Source organism: Macrobrachium rosenbergii, chromosome 49 (assembly GCF_040412425.1).
Source record: "Macrobrachium rosenbergii isolate ZJJX-2024 chromosome 49, ASM4041242v1, whole genome shotgun sequence".
Taxonomy (NCBI): Eukaryota; Metazoa; Arthropoda; class Malacostraca; order Decapoda; family Palaemonidae; genus Macrobrachium; species Macrobrachium rosenbergii.
In genome coordinates this window covers 17,865,589-17,879,253 of record NC_089789.1, presented here as the reverse complement: position 1 = coordinate 17,879,253, position 13,665 = coordinate 17,865,589, and positions in this window count along the sequence as shown.

The window sequence follows — 13,665 nt, the reverse complement described above, 5'->3', positions numbered from 1 at the left end:
TACAGAACCGTTACAAATACAGGGGGCTTCTCCAAATAATAAAAGTGTTCCCAAATCATTCAAGTCTAAGATCCACCAAGGCTGACCGAAAACAACTGAAAATTCATCTATCTAACTTCCTCACTTCCTCTGCCTTGGCTTAGGCCTAGACTTCCTCACTTCCCCGGACTTGACTTTGGCGTAGACTTCCTCACCTCCCCTGACTTGACTTAAGCGTAGACTTCCTTACTTCCCCTGGCTTGGCTTAGGTCTAGACTTCCTCACTTTCCCTGCCTTGGCTTAGGCCTAGACTTCGTCATTTCCCCTGGGTTGGCTTAAACCCAGACTTCCTCACTTCCCCGACTTGAAGACTCACTTTCCTGACTTGACTTAGTTCTAGACTTCCTCACTTCCCCTGACTTAACTTAGGCCTAGACGTCCTCATTTCCCCTGACTTGATAATGAAACCTAATTAATGGAAAATCGTGTTTACAACCATCTAGATATCCAAACAACTCAATTTATTAAATAACAAGCTGGAAAATATATTTCCTTGATTTTTGAAATAGTCCTAACCATGTAGCCATGCTAAACGCACATATAACTTGAATTTCGTTTTTTTTTTTCTACACCAACTTGTGTCTTATTTATATTTCATTCAGTCAGATGCTAAACTTCTTTGTGCTTTATCAAAAGAAATCATAATAACTTTCGATATGACGCTATAAAAGTAGAAAGTTAATTTACAAATCACATTAGGCCAATGCTTATGCACTCGGTTCCTGCTGCCAGTCAATGGTGAACACGCGATAACACACATTGAGAGCCGCAGATGTTTCTACTGGGAAATTAATTTGGGGGGGGGAATTCTTTTTTTTTTTTTTTTTAATAAACAGTTATTGAACTAACATTGACCATTCACTGGGGAAATACCTTCTGTGGTTCTACAGTTAATCACTGATACTTAATCAGATAAAGAGGATAAAAATAATTGAATATACTTATGATTTTCTAGTACGATCAATTTTGAATTTGTAGCTTCACTTTTGGAACTTACTGTAGTTCTCTGTAAAGGCTTGTAGAAGTTTAAAGCCTTATAAAAAAAATTGTGATTTACACGTAGAAAAGACAACATATAGACATGTACATTTGCGTGCACGTACCGGGAAAGGCACGTAACTTTTAATTTCCTATAATCAATAGAATAATTTGATTGTTGTCAATAAAAACTCTTTGTGGAGTGTATCATCAAATTACTTCACAGAATGATGTTTGTTTTATAAGCAGTCTACAGTAAGGCATATCAGGTGTAAAGGAGAAATATGAATGAATAGACAGGGTCTTTGGCTTTTGAAATCCTGCATAGCATTTTTTTTGTGGGGGGGGAGACTAATACAGGGTACATTATTGCCATTAGTTTTTAAATGCATCTGGTGAAATTATTATTATTTTTATTATTATTATTATGTGCAATTGATATACATCACAAAACGTGTGTCGAAGATTATTATTATTATTATTATTATTATTATTATTATTATTTTATTATTATCATAAAACAAAATGTGTCGAAGATTTATTATTATTATTATTATATTATTATTATTATTATTATTATTATTATTATTATTATTATTATTATTATTATTATATTTCATAAAAAAATTGTACAAGCTCACAGAAAAGATAGCAAGCAAATGAACATTGAGCAGAGTAGCATCCCCATATAGAGAAAAAAAAGCGTAAGGTTGAGAAATAAAAAAATAACAAAAGGTTACGGACAGCGTGGCTTTTGTTTTAATGAAATGTGTGTCAGTTGGGGAGGAAGGAAAGGAATGGTTTACTGCGGACAATTGCTCCCACGTTTTCAGGTAGGAACTGCCTCCTTTGGAACATCCATCTTCGTCTTGGGTTATAATTCTTTTCCTTTTCTTTTTCCTTAGAAACTCCGCCTTTCTCTCATATCAAGCGTATGAAGAGAAAAAACCCTTGACTTAAAAAAAAATTAATATTTTTCTTTTTTCTTTCTTCTTGTTATATTACTAATATAACCACTCTTGTTGTCACTATTTTCTGTTACCTCTACTTATTATTATTATTATTATTATTATTATTATTATTATTATTATTATTATTATTATTATTATTATTATTATTATATTTTTCGTTCATTTTATATATAAACCTCATCATAAAGTCGAAAATGAGTCTTTCGTTAAATGTTTTCCAGAATCTATTTAAATTGACTGGGATGTGTGCTTGAAACAATTGCTTCATATTGGTTGACAAGAGTAATCCCTCCATCCATTTCAGCTTAGGAATGATGAGATACGGTATTGCAGCATCAGTTGCACATTTATGTTAAAAGAATGGTCGTGGTTTTTAAGAAAAAAAAAAAGGAAGATGAATTTTTAAAATTCATTTATGTTTACAATCATGTACACCATCTCCTTGATACCCCAAAGAGATGGCTTTTAAGTCTTTATTCTATCTTTATATTTTGATAAATAATTTTCCAAAGTTCCTAAATGTTTTTATATCATGTTTAATACTCACCTACTTTTCTATTCAGAAAACTTGTTAAAAAGTTATCAGTGGTGTAAAATTCTCCTCGGAATTTGACTGTAATTATAATGACTGAAATACGTATTTCGACAGCGTCTCCACTGAAGTATCGAAGAGTAATCGTCATAAGAAACAGTCGTTTAATGATCTGCTGAGACAGGTATTTTTTATTCATTTATAATGAAGGGTGGCAAGGATTGTGGAATAAATCGGGGAAGAATGTATGGTCAAGGAAAGAAAGAGAATTTTCAGTGCATCCTTACCGGTGTATAAACAGAATCCAGATTTGCAGAATTACAAGACAAACTTTATTACTCGACTTCAAGAACAACACCATTTTGAACCGTTTTCCAGAGCACATAAAAATAAGCTAATCCTCTCTCTCTCTCTCTCTCTCTCTCTCTCTCTCTCTCTCTCTCTCTCTCTCTCTCTCTCTCTCTCTCTGCGCGTGTGCTTATTCTCATGTGTATGATTGAATTCCCTTCAGTGCTCAAAACCTCGCATGCTGAACGAAAAATAAGGAAAAATCTTTAAGAAGCACAATCATTAGTTAGATAAACCCCGTAGGGGGTAGTGCCGTCAGTGCACCTCATGCGGTGCACTTTAAGCATTTCTTAAGGTTCTTTGCAGCGTGCCTTCGGCCGCTAACTGCAACCCCTTTCGTTCCTTTTACTGTACCTCCATTCATATTCTCTTTTTTCCATCTTGCTTTCCACCCTCTCCTAACAATTGATTCATAGTGCAACCTTTCAAACCTCTGGCCTAAATTCTATAATCAATTCAATTAGTTAAATAAAAGGATCAATATAATAGTGATGCTTCTTCCCTCCTGCAACAGAGCCCCTCTTATCCATATCATTAATAAAGCAGCGATACCTGATGGGGAACCAGGTCGTTCAGCCATATATTCGACGCGTGCCCTTGCATAATTATGCTCCGGAGGACCTTTGACAGTGAAATCGGTGATACTGGGAGATATCAAAGGTGCAGAGACATGTTTCGGTTAGATGAGGTTCTTTTGGTTGTGCTGAGATGATTCATAAGGATAAGAATAAAAAGTCTGTGATACAACGAATATATATAGTACCCTTTTGGGAGTCAAGGAGCGCCTGTTTATGTAATATTTTTTCTTTTGTAATTAGTTAAAACATATATTTAAGGTGCACCTTTTATTCAGAAAGTTACAATAAGCACTTAAAGATAAAATTCTTCATTTTTGTAACCATGTGTATTTTGTGTGTATGAATACAGTATAAGTAATCAGCTTAGGTATCAAAAAGTAAATTCTTCTTCATACCCACTCCTTCGGTGTGGTAAACGTAAATAATAGTCAATTCTATTAAATGGTAATAACCTTGGTTTTTATCTTACTGGCATCTGAACGCTTCCTTTTCTTAAATATTTTCCTACCTTAAAAAGATCTAGAATTTTGTAATTTGAGGATTTCAATTTGCTGTCTTCCAAGGCATGAATATACTTCACCAAGTCTTATCTTCCCATTTATTTCGAATCCTTGCTTTCATCTTTTTTACAGCGATATTTTCCCCTAATCCCCGTTTACATTGAAGGTCATTAGAGGATTTCTTCGAAATGTAGATATTTATTATCAAGTACCAAGGACTTGAGAACGACGTAGCAATGAAATGGAATGAAAATAACTGATATTAGAATACGGCCAAACAGTCAACTATAGACACAGCAAATGAAGTATTCTAGCTAGGCCTAATTTAGAAATAGGAAATTTCTATAGTCGATGGAATGTCATTGAACATAGTTCAAGAAAGGGAAAAATTGTGATCTATTTGTTTAATTATTTATAGGATGGAGTTTACGGGATAAAGTGTGATTTCGGTAACGAACTACCAAGAATATTGATTTAAAATAAGCGAAGAGTAATTTAATCTGTTATCCTAAGGGTTAATGTTACCAACAAGATATAAATGATTAGTTCCAGCTATCTCCAGAGGGGGAGAGAGAGAGAGAGAAAGGGGGGGAGCCTTTTTATCTCGATAATTTCGATAGAAGCCAACTTTCAGGTTTGTTTAAAAAAAGAACCTAATATTTTCTCTCTTTTTTTTTAGAAAATCTGCAACTTATGTGAAAAGTAGCCATATTCCTGATTTAAGTAGTGATAGAAAGTCTAATTTTTCTATTACAGGTAAAAGCGTTTTCATATTCTCTCTCATTTTGCCTTGCCAATGTAATTTTTGTAGAATGTTTCCGGGACTCAATTCTATTGTCTGATATTCCACACTAAAATGCAATTATGTCTTCATATATTTGCTTCCTAGTGTCTTTTACCCAATATGGGCTTAATTGGCATTTCTGTCGAAATCTCTTCCATTTTTAAGTAACCTGTTTTCTCTTCAAATGCCTCTTACCTCTTTTTTTAAAACATTTCACCTGCGCTCAGCTATTTCGATCTTATGTTTTCATATTTTTCTGTAACAATACCTAGTGTGTGTGTGTGTATACATATATGTTATACCCCTACAGATTAAACACTTCGTTGAAGTGTTACGTAACTGGCCATTAGCGATCTATCTTCAGGAACGGCATGATATCTCGACCCTGGTCCTCTCCCTGACACTCACCCACACATTTCCCCTCCCTTTTCTCTCTCTCTCACAGTACGCTGACTCCTCTCTTCTCTCTCTCTCACGTTCCAGTATTCGTTTCGCTCATTCTCTCTCTCTCTCTCTCTCTCATTATCATTCTCACAAAAAAAATGAAATGGATCATCTAAGGAAACACAATCTTTCCTACAAAAAATAGATTTATTATTCAAAGCAACCCAACAAGTAATGAATAAACAAAGCAAAGTTTAAAATGCATCATAAGTGAATTATCAAGTCAAAATAATCTAACTCTGACTAAAAGTCTTATTATGGCTAATAGCCTGTAAACTCATAAACTCTCACATACTTCATCTTAGACACTATAAGTCTAGTCTCAAAAGTCTACCACATGAGAGATATCGACATTGCAAAGGTTGCATTTGTCCTCTCTATAATCACACCACCATGTTACCACAGTGTCACCACAATGTCATCCCCACAGACATCTGTCAAAAGAATTAAGCACAATAGTAATCTCCCAAAAACACAAGTGTAAAACATAATAATGAAAGTCTAAAATGCATGGTTGGATACTGGTAAGCAATGAAAACACAATAAAATAGAATATTAAAATGGTAAAAAGGTTATGTTCAACTTTACACCCAAGTTCATAAATGTCTTGAAACATGGTAAAAATCATAAGTTCACAGTTCACAATAAAAACGAAGAGTCTGAATCTACCTTATTAATCATTCTAAATATTGCAACACTCAAAGCTAATGTCTTGACGATCTCGCTCCAGCTTGCTAATGAACGATCAGACTTATTTTTGGGCAGAATTAGACACAAAATCTAGATTGCATTATCGAACTTATGTATCCCCCATACCAACTTGGTCATCTGACTCGCATGTCAGAGCCAATATTGTGTGTTTCAGGTCAAACAGCTGAGGTAACCAACTATTTGCTGAATGCAACGATTTTCCAACCGATTGCAAGACAGTACCATCTCACAGCTAACTCTCTTTCATCACAGTATAGTATTGCATATATGAAATGAACTTATTTTATATATATATATATATATATATATATATATATATATATATATATATATTTATATAAATCATAATACACACACACACCCATTGTTTGTGATTTTCTTCAATAGATTTTGACGTTTACAATTTTATTTGAACACTTTGCCATAATATATTGTTTCATGCTTTGGAAAATTCACATGAAAGCTGCATACAGAAATATATTTTACATTTTCACAGAAATCAGTAATTATGGCCTATGCATAAAAAACAGGTTACAAATTCACAGAGCGTCGGATGACATTTCATCACTCGGTAATTTATTAGCTGCAGGATTTATTCAAAGCCAAAAATATGCATAAAAGCATCACTCATTGAGGTCCACTTATTTATCACCATACATCATCGGAAACTATAGGATGCATCGACAAATTATTTAAAACAAAAAGTAATGGGTATGGAGTGGACGCGCCATTTATTGAGTGTGAATACACATTCATTACGCTTGAATGTGGTGCATAGGACGGTTGTGTTTATTCTTTTTTTTCTGGTCTTTCATATTTTGTTTTGTTCCGAAACGTGCAGCAACAAGGATGAAGATATAGATACCACAGCTGAAAAACAGATTATCAACATAATAATAATAATAATAATAATAATAATAATAATAATAATAATAATAATAATAATAATAATATATAATAATAATATAATAATAATAATAATAGTCAGTGCCTCCATCGCGGCGTGATACAAAAGGCTTCTATGAAATTTCGCAACTCATGTCTTTCCTGTGCATTATCGCCCATACATCTCCACTCATCTCCTGCCTCCTTTCTCATGGCTGTCAGCGAAATAGGTGTGGGTCTTCCAGGTCTTAGGGTGCCCACAAGAGCCCAGCTGACGCTCTCGCAGGCGGTTCTTCTAGTGGTTGCGCGAAAGACTTGTCCAAACCATCTCCCTTTCCTCAGTATCTCATATCCATGTTGAACTTCCGTTATTTATCGTATGGTATAATTTCTATCATTCTATACTGCCATCTGGGTTCAGCTTCCCAGATCATATTCAGACTCCCATTGTCTGAATTACTTCTTTTAGTCTTTGACTAAATTGCAAGTTAAGAGAATCTGTACTGGATAAAACTGTTCCTAATATTTGAAAGATTCAACCGCGTTTATTCTTTCTCCATCCAGACTTAACTCATCCTGTCTAATCCTTTTATACAGTACATACTGTTTCCATTACTTCTGTTTTTCTTATATATTTATTTAAGGCCCATCTCTCTAGATATATGATAAATTCTATTCCTACATCAACCAGATTTTGAATTATTCTATAATTATGATACTGAGTCATTACTTATTATAACAGTTACATCATTACACCTACAGATTTGTTCTCATCGAAGTAAAGAGTCCACAGACTCGAAGAAATTGAGGTAACAACCAAATTTTACTCTGGTAACCAGCAAAACATAACAATAAATGTTAAGTATATATGTTCATGTGCACCGACACAAACTAACACACACACAGGTAATATATGTATGAAGAAACAAATATATATATACGGGGCATATATAAAACGTTATATATAATAATTTATATATATACAAAACGTTTTTGTAACAGATTCACATTCCCTTATCCAAAACCGTTGGGGCCAACTGTTTTGGTTTTGGGATATCTTAGGATTTCGGAACTGAACCTTCTCCATAAACACGCAGTCACAGTTTATGTGAAACTCGGAAATACACAGCATCAAAAAGAACCGTAATTTACGTACAGTATATATTCTTGTTTCATGCGATCCTTAAAATTTTGCAACGATTAAACGAGATTTCGACACATGAACAGTGTTTAGTGACGAGATGCATTTTCGGGATTACGCGAGGCTTTAATGTGCGAGTTTCTTTTTCTACAAATCATACTGCGCTACACTTTCTGTGCCTGCCTCAGTTCAGGTATATTTCCGTGATTATGCATATTGCATCTAAGATTTCTTTTAACTAATTAATAGGCCTAGAAGCAAAAGTTCAATAGGTTAAATGTGAATCTTCATTTATTCAGCCAGGCGTACCAAACTTGTGGCTTATCTAAGAATTCATTATTTCTTATAATTAACAGTCAGCCTTACACTGGCATAAACAGTAGCAAGCACAGACATAAACAACCTCAGCAAGAAATAGCTCTTTGCCGGAACTAACACACATTTAGTAAGAAATGCGTTAAAGTTGTCGGCATTTAAAAAACTTCTAATTTCCAATGATGATTTCCATAAATAAAAGTAAAATAGATTTCTATTCATCCTTCGCACAGTGGAGAAGAATGTTTTCGGAAAGTATATCAATAAATTTAAGGTAATAGCTGTCTAAAGAAACAAATAATTTGCGGGGCACAAAACGTTTTGGAACTAATAATTTGCTTTCCACAAAACGTTTTGGAACGAATAATTTACTTTCCACAACACGTTTTGGAACTAATAATTTGCTTTCCACAAAACGTTTTGGAACGAATAATTTGCTGGCCACAAAATGTTCTGGGACGAATAATTTGCTGGCCACAAAACGTTTTGCAACGATTAATTTGTTGGCCACAAAACGTTCTGGGACGAATAATTTACTGGCCACAAAACGTTTTGCAACGATTAATTTACTGGCCACAAAACGTTTTGCTACGAATAAGTTGCTGGCCAAAAAACGTTCTGGGGCGAATAATTTGCTGGCCACAAAACGTTTTAGAACGAGTAATTTGCTGGCCACAAAACGTTTTGGGACGAATAATTTGCTGGCCACAAAACGTTCTGGAACAAATAATTTGCTGGCCACGAAACATTTTGGAACTAACAATTTGCTGGCCACAAAACGTTTTGGAACTAATAATTTCCGGACGCACAATACGTTTTGGGGCGAATAACTTGCTGTCCACAAAAAGTTTTGGAACTAATAATTTGCAGGCCACAAAACCTTTTGGAGTGAATAATTTGTGAACCACAAAACGTTTTGGAAGAAATAATTAGCTGGCCGCAAAACCTTTTTTAGCGAATAATTTGCGAACCACAAAACGTTTTGGAACGAATAATTAGCTGGATGCAAAACGTTTTGGAACTAACAATGTGCTGGCCACAAAACGTTTTGGAACGAATAATTTGCTGGCTGCAAAACGTTTTGTAACTAATAATTTGCCGGCCACAAAACGTTTTGGAACTAATCATTTCCGGACCACGAAACATTTTGGAGCTAATAACTTGCTGTTCACAAAACATTTTGGCACTAATAATTTGCTGGTCACAAACCTTTTGGAGCGAATAATTTTTGGACCACAAACGTTTTGGAACGAATAATTTGCTGGCCGCAAAACGTTTTGGAACTAATTATTTGCTGACCACGAAACGTTTTTGAACGAATAATTTGCTGACCACAAAACTGTTTGGAACTAATAATTTGGAGACCACAAAAGGTTTTGGAACTAATAATTTGCTGGCCACAAAACGTTTTTGAACAGATAATTTGCTGGCCACAAACCGTTTTGGAACTAATAATTTGCTGGCCACAAAGCGTTTTGGAACTAATAATTTGCAGACCACAAAACATTTTGGAACAAATCATTTGCTGGCCACAAAAGATTTTGGAACAAATAATTTGCTGGCCACAAAACATTTTGGAACGAATAATTTGCTGGCCACAAAATGCTTTTGAACGAATAATTTGCTGGCCACAAACCGTTTTGGAACTAATATTTGCTGGCCGCAAACTGTTTTGGAACGAATAATTTGCTGGCCACAAAACGTTTTGGAACTAATAATTTGCTGGCCACAAAACCTTTTGGAACTAATAATTTGCTGGCCGCAAAACGTTTTTGAACGAATAATTTGCTGGCCACAAAACGTTTTTGAACGAATAATTTGCTGGCCACAAACCTTTTTGGAACTAATAATTTGCAGGCCACAAAACGTTTTGGAACTAATAATTTGTGGACCACAAAAGTTTTGGAACTAATAATTTGCTGGGCAGAAAACTTTTTGGGACAAATAATTTGCTGGTCACAAAACGTTTTAGAACGAATCATTTGTTGGTCACAAAATGTTTCAGGAACGAATAATTTGCTGGCCACAAAACCATTTTGAACGAAACATTTGCTGGTCACAAAGCGTTTTGGAACGAATCTTTTGCTGACCACAAAACGTTTTGGAACTAATAATTTGCTGGCCGCAAAACGTTTTGGAACGAATAATTTGCTGGCCACAAAACGTTTTTCAACGAATAATTTGCTGGCCACAAACCGTTTTGGAACTAATAATTTGCAGGCCACAAAACGTTTTGGAACTAATAATTTGTGGACCACAAAGGTTTTGGAACTAATAATTTGCTGGGCAGAAAACTTTTTGGGACAAATAATTTGCTGGTCACAAAACGTTTTGGAACGAATCATTTGCTGGTCACAAAACGTTTTGGAACGAATCATTTGCTGGTCACAAAACGTTTTGGAAGAGGGAAGCAAAAGCAACAACCGCAACTGGCGAAATCACACCTTTGCTTCATCTAGGTTATTACCTTTATAGATACAGTAAGCTGCATTTTCTAAACCTAGCTTTGATATTTAAGAAAAAAAACGTGTCTCCAATTTACGTTTCATTTAGCAAATAATGGCAGCGATGATGTAAGTAAAACGCAGTCAGCTGATGATCTTAAGAATGCAAACATTCCCAAAATGCAAGTGGTGCATGCTCCCTATGTTCGCCAATTATAATAAGATATAAATGTGGCAATAATATATGAAATGTAATTACATACAGTAAGTAAAACAAGTTTCATTATAATAATCATTAATATTCCATTAAAATTATCATTAAATGTTCTCAATACAACTGTATTATTTGACGTTTCCAAATAGATATCTGACGGAGTGACAACCTAATTCGGGCCGACAGTTTCTCTCTCTCTCTCTCTCTCGCTCACACACACACACACACACACACGCGCGCGCGCGCGCTGCGGAAAGTCACGATACGAGAGTATAAACGGATAAGATAACGAATTTTTACGCTAATTGATACTATAAACGACATTACGTTTCAGTGAGCTTAAAACTTTATGCTGACGCTCTACCCTCCACACAAAATATTCGATTTTTAGAATTTCCGATAAAGGATGGCAAACTACAGTATAATTATATATGTATATATATATATATAATATTATATATATATATATATATATATATATATATATATATATATATATATATATATATATGTGTGTGTGTGTGTGTGTGTGTGTGTGTGTGTGTGTGCGTGTGTGTGTGTGTTAGTATATAATACCTCCAATGGTCCGTTAACTTCATGATGCAAAGAAAAGTAATGGAAGAAGCTGTAGCTTTCCTTCCCCGCCAAAGAGGGTTTGGTCGGTTCTGGTTCGTGGGTTAGAATCTCACTACGGAAGGCGGGGTATCGATCTTTATTTGTTTCCCATTTGGTTTCGTGGCTTGTATTGAGGATTGTATCCAAATAAATGATAGGGACTCTTCAAGTTTAGAGTCATTTCGACTTTTAACTTTCGAAAGAAGCAAGGAAGTGGCGACATTTCAGTGTTAGTAAATTCACTGTTAGAAAGGAACTGTTAATGTTATCACTTTCGAAAGTTTTACAGCTGACTAAAACACAATATGGCGTAATATCAGAGATTAACATTGTGGAGTAGAATTTCCAACTACTAAATTTTGGGGCATAATGGAATTTGGCCCACGATCGAGGCCAAATTATTCATCAGATGTGGTACAAAATTTAGCGTGCTTTAGATTGGTAATGGATTTCATCAGCGTTGTTATGTAGATGAATTGTACCAAATCTAATATAAAATTGCACAATTTGAAAAATGTTGCAGCGAAAAATCGCATTCGGTGAGGGGATGGAAAGGAATATCAACATTATTCATATACGGATTACTCAGCGCATCGTACTTTTTATTCAGTTGCAGTAGTCATACGTATGCATACAACTAAACACATCGGTGAGATAGAGAGGTAGACAGATATATATATGGGTGTATGTATGTGTGCGTGTGAAGTAATGCTGTTGGAAGAGGAGGGGCTCAAATGTGCTTTTTACACACGCACATATGTGTGCGTGTGTGTAGTGGGTAGGTGTTGTGCATTTTCACATTTTTAGAGTATATATCAAGCTCATACATTCGCTTGTCATTTCACAAATAGGTATTTGTGTGAGCTGTCAGATTTTCTGCATCTAAAGTGATTCATCCTGTGTCATCCCCACAAGGAGAATAATTGCATCCTTCATCTTTGGCTCTGTCAAAGACTAGGGCTCATTAACTAAAGTCATTTGTACGATGGCTGATGCTCCAATTAATTTAGCAGGAGCTGAACTGAATATAATTAATTTCCTTAGACTGCAACGAATTAAGACTAAAATCGTGCTCTTTTGTGGTAACAAGTGAATTAGAATATATATATATATATATATATATATATATATATATATATATATATATATATATATATATATATATATATATATATATATATATATATATATATATATATATATATATATATATATATATATATATATATATTATATATGTATATATATATATATTATATATATGTATATATATATATATATATATATATATATATATATATATATATATATATATATATATATATATATATATATATATATATATATTATATATATATATCTATATATATATATATATATATATATATATATATATATATATATATATATATATATATATATATATATATATATATATATATATATATATATATATATTTATATATATAATATATATACATGTACATGTATATACATTATACACACACACAGTATATATATATATATATATATATATATATATATATATATATATATATATATATATATATATATATATATATATATATATATATATATATATATATATATATATATATATATATATATATATATATATATATATATATATATATATATATATATATATATATATATATATATATATATATATATATATATATATATATATATATATATATATTTTACGTTTTTCCGTGGTTTTAGTTTGAAATATGCTCTGTGAGACAGGTAGCAACAATTTAAGGTAATTTAGCCTTGTGATTCTGACTTCGTGGGTGGGAAAACGTAAAAAAAGAGGAAAACAAAGGAGAATTTCATATGAGCATAGGGCTTGGTTACTGAGGGAAATATTACGTAAAACACGTGGGCAAATTTAAAGGAGTGTATTTACATAAATGATATCAGTACGGGAAAGAGGAACTCAAGTAGATTACTATCCTGAAGGAGATTCCTACTGGATTGAATGAAACTGGGGATTCAGACACAGTCCGAGAAGCTTCCACGAAATCGGATCCCTCTGAAATGAGAGATATGCACATTATACGCCAGTAATGAGAATAGACAAAGAATAATGAATTCGAAGCTGCACTGAGGTGCCAAAGGAGTAATAAAGAATTAATACTG